The sequence below is a fragment of the Cebus imitator genome, unplaced genomic scaffold, assembly GCF_001604975.1.
Source record: "Cebus imitator isolate Cc_AM_T3 unplaced genomic scaffold, Cebus_imitator-1.0 Scaffold260, whole genome shotgun sequence".
Classification (NCBI taxonomy): domain Eukaryota; kingdom Metazoa; phylum Chordata; class Mammalia; order Primates; family Cebidae; genus Cebus; species Cebus imitator.
This window is the reverse complement of record NW_016107575.1, coordinates 1,694,482-1,698,364: the sequence shown is the minus strand read 5'-3', so window position 1 is coordinate 1,698,364 and position 3,883 is coordinate 1,694,482. Positions and strand designations below refer to the sequence as shown.

The window sequence follows — 3,883 nt, the reverse complement described above, 5'->3', positions numbered from 1 at the left end:
GCAAAAGGGGGCCGGGGTCGTCTAATCCACCTGCGGTTTTTTGAGCGGCGATTATTACCCTCCCCCAGCGCTGTGTTCCTCTTTTGAAATTTACGCATCTTCTGAAGGGTGTGCAAGGGCTCTTTGCTCCCGGAAGAGAGGTTTGATTTTGATTTGGTATGGGAGACGAAAATTTTAGAAAAATTAAGGGATGGCGGTTGTACGGATGTGTACGCTTGTAAAAAACTACCTAGCTGTACGCAGCATAGGGCATTTAATTGTATGTTTTTTATATTCTGGTTTCTAAATAGTGATCAGTAGCGACTGTAAGCTTATCTTTTTCTATCAGTTGAAGAAATCAACTGAATTGCCGATTTTCATCTGGATGGTATTATTGATATGCAAATATAAAAATAATTCCTAACAAGAACTTGTAGTATTAAGGATGAAATTTGAAACCTTCCCAGTCTTTGTGATACATTTCTCCTGGCAACGATGAAGCTCTCTCAGTTTTCAATACGATACCTTTAAGGTGTGAAGGATAAGCTTAATTATTTTATATAATGGGATAAGGCCCAAACGCAATTTCAGGTCACTTGTCTTATTCATCGGTGGATCGTAAAAGTGGAATATCACAAGGAATGATGATTTCAAAGTTTTTACTCATTGAGAGAGTTATTTGAATTTGAATATCCGTTTCCCTTTTACAATGTTACAGTTGATCTATATGTGCCAGTTAGAACTTTTAAAAATTAAAACTGACCAGTTGGGGTGGCTAGGCCGGCGCGGTGGCTCCTGCCTGCAATTCCAGCATTTTGGGAGACTGAGGCGGGCAGACCGCCTGAGGTCAGGAATTTGAGAGCATCCTGGCCAACATGGTGAAAGGCTGTCTCTACTAAAAATACAAAAATTAGCTGGGCGTGATGGTGTGGGCACCTGTAATCCCAGCTTCTTGGGAGGCTGAGGCAGAAAAATCACTTAAACCCCGAAGGCAGAGGTTTCCATGTGTTGAGACCTGGCCACTTCACTCCAGCCTGGGAGAAGGAGTATAAAACTCCGTCAAAAACAAAGAAAAGAAAGAGGAAGGCTTAGATTTACAGTTTTTGGTTTTTTTCTTGAGGCAGTTTTTGTTGTTCTGCAGATTCCTTGTTAGGTTTTGAGTTTTAGTGTTTGACATTGTTTTCGGTTGTTCCAGGTATCAACATGATCTCTTAAAATAGTTTTCTCCTTTAGATAAAGGAATGTCAAGTATAATTGTTTTTTTTTTTTTGAGGCGGAGTTTCGTTCTTGTTGACGAGGCTGGATTGCAGTGGTGCCATCTCTGTTTACCGCAACCTCTGCCTCCCAGGTTCAACGGACTCTCCTGCTTCAGCCTCTCCAAGTACCTGGGATTACAGACATGCACCACCGGGCCCGGCTAATTTTGTATTTTTAGTAGAGATGGGACTGCTCCTTGTTGGTCAGGCTAGTCTCAACTCCTGACCTCAGGTGATCCACCCGCCTCAGCCACGCAAAGTGTTGGAATTGCAGGTGTGAGCCATGGTGCCCGGCCTAACTATGGTCTTCATTGTACACTTTGAGCTCTCTGAGAAGAGTAGGGCCCTAGTTTATCTGCAGGGCTTTCCTCAGTTCCTGGCATAGAGCAGATACTCAGTAAATGCTTGAATGATGTTGGTAAAGTCATACCTAGAATTACCCACTTGAATGGGAACTTTGTAAGATTCCTCTGCTTTTATTTAAACACACACACACACACACACACACACACACACACACACACACTTGTAAATTCAAGGACGAAGTGCTTGACAGAGCACATGTATATTTTTCCTTCTTTCTTTTTTTTTTTTGAGACGAAGTCTCACTCTGTTGCCCAGGCTGGTGCAGTGGCTCGATCTCTGCTTACTGCAACCTCCGCCTCCTGGGTTCAAGTGGTTCTCCTGTCTCAGCTTCCCTAGTAGCTGGGATTACGCCAGACCACAGTACGCCAGCCATAACTACTTTATTCAGTCATTCAGTAAGTAAACATGGCATGCCTGCAATGGGAGAAACAATATTAGGTGTGCATGAGAGAGTGCAGATGTATATACTGTATTATAAACATTTTCAATGTTTGCTAGGTAAACATCCGTTAAAGAGAATCAGGTACACATGTGTTTTAGTGTTTGGTGATTTCTCCTATAGCACATCACTCGTGTATCTAGGAATTTGACTAAGGCTATTTTCTTCACTTAGGGGATAATCCTCTTAAGTTGGAAGTTTGATAAGAATGTTTTTAATTCTTAGAATCACCTGTATTTTCTTACCAGTTACATTTTTCCAAATGTTTCTCCTGAGGTTTTCATTGTGTTATTTCTGCAGCTTAAGTAAAACCTAAGAATACTTTCCTAAGAAGCTGTTATGCTGCCACCATCAGGCTATTTTTCATATTTTTTGTTAGAGGAATACTAAGAAATAGAAATGCTCATTGCATCTGCTACTAGTTCCCTAGTGAGGTTAGAACAGTTAGTATTTAAAGAGAAATTGTAATTTGAATTTAGGGCCTGCTTTATCAGAGTGCTTCTATAATGGTAGATGAGTGTTCTGGTAGTTGAAATAATACACAAAAACCATTTTTTGAGATGGAGTCTTGCTCTGTTGCTCAGCCTGGAGTGCCGTCGTGGGTTCTTGGCTCACTGCAACCTCCGCCTCCAGGGTTCAAGCAATTCCCGAGTAGCTGGGATTACAGACACCTGCCACATTCTTAGAGAAGGGGTTTCACCATGTTGGTCAGGCCAGGCTGGTCTCGAACTCCTGACTTCAAATGATATACCCACCCAGCAGCCAAAAGTGCTGGGGTTACAGGGGTGAGCCACCACACCTGGCCTTTTCTTCTTTATTTTTTTTTACTTATTTTATTGAGATAGGGTCTTATTCTGTCTCCTACACTGGAGTGCAGTGGCAGTGTTTTGGCTCACTGCAGCCTCCACTTCAGGCTCAAGCAGTCCTCGCACCTCAACCTCCCCAGAAGCTGGAACTACAGGCACATGCCACCATGCCCGGCTAGTATTTTTTTGCATTAAAATGTTAGAGGCAGCGTCTCACCTTGTTGCCTAGGCTGGTCTTGAACTCCTAAGCTCAAGCATTTCACCCGCCTCAGCCTCCCAAATTTCTGGGGTTACAGGTGTGAGGCACCATTCTTGGCCTCAGAAGTGTTGCTCAGGCTGAAGTGCAGTGGCGCAATATCAGCTCACTGAAATCTCCGCCTATAGGGCTGATTCTCGTACCTCAGTCTCCCTAGATATTGGGATTACAGGTGCTCGCCATCAGGCCCGGCAAATTTTTTTGTATTTTTAGTAGAGATGGAGTTTCACCATTCCCAGGCTGCTCTTGAACTCCTGACCTCAGGTGATCCACCTGCTTCAGTCTCCCAAAGTCCTGGTATTACACACATGGACCACCCTACCCAGCCTCAAAAGTTATTTTCATTTCATTTTATTTTGCTACAGGGTCTCACTCTTGGCCAGGTTGGAGTGCAGTGGCATGATCTCAGCTCACTGCAACCTCCGCCTCTGGGCTCAATTAATTCTCCTGCCACAGCTTCTCAAGTAGCTGGGATTACAGGCACTCACCACCACGCCTAGATAATTTTTGTATTTTTAGTAGAGATGGAGTTTTACCATGTTGGTGAGGCTGATCTTGAACTCCTAACATTGTGATTCACCTGCTTCAGCCTCCCAGAGTGCTGGAATTACAGGTATGAGCCACCATGCGGGTCCAAAAGTTTTTAAAATGTGGTTTATGTAACTTAAGGAACGAAGTTATCTGGGTGTGGCCACAACGCCTGACCTGCTGCTCCTCTTAACACCCTTGGGCTTCCCAGCGTCCTCTCATCCAGCAGTCTCTCTCAGTCCCCCCTTTCCCT

At 43.8% G+C, this 3,883-nt stretch overlaps 1 protein-coding gene across 3 annotated transcripts in view; it reads left to right on the top strand.

Moving 5' to 3' along the window:
• The window catches only part of MKRN1 (makorin ring finger protein 1), a 24,825-nt gene that overhangs the window by 1,341 nt on the left and 19,601 nt on the right, over positions 1-3,883 (top strand). The window lies entirely within an intron of this gene.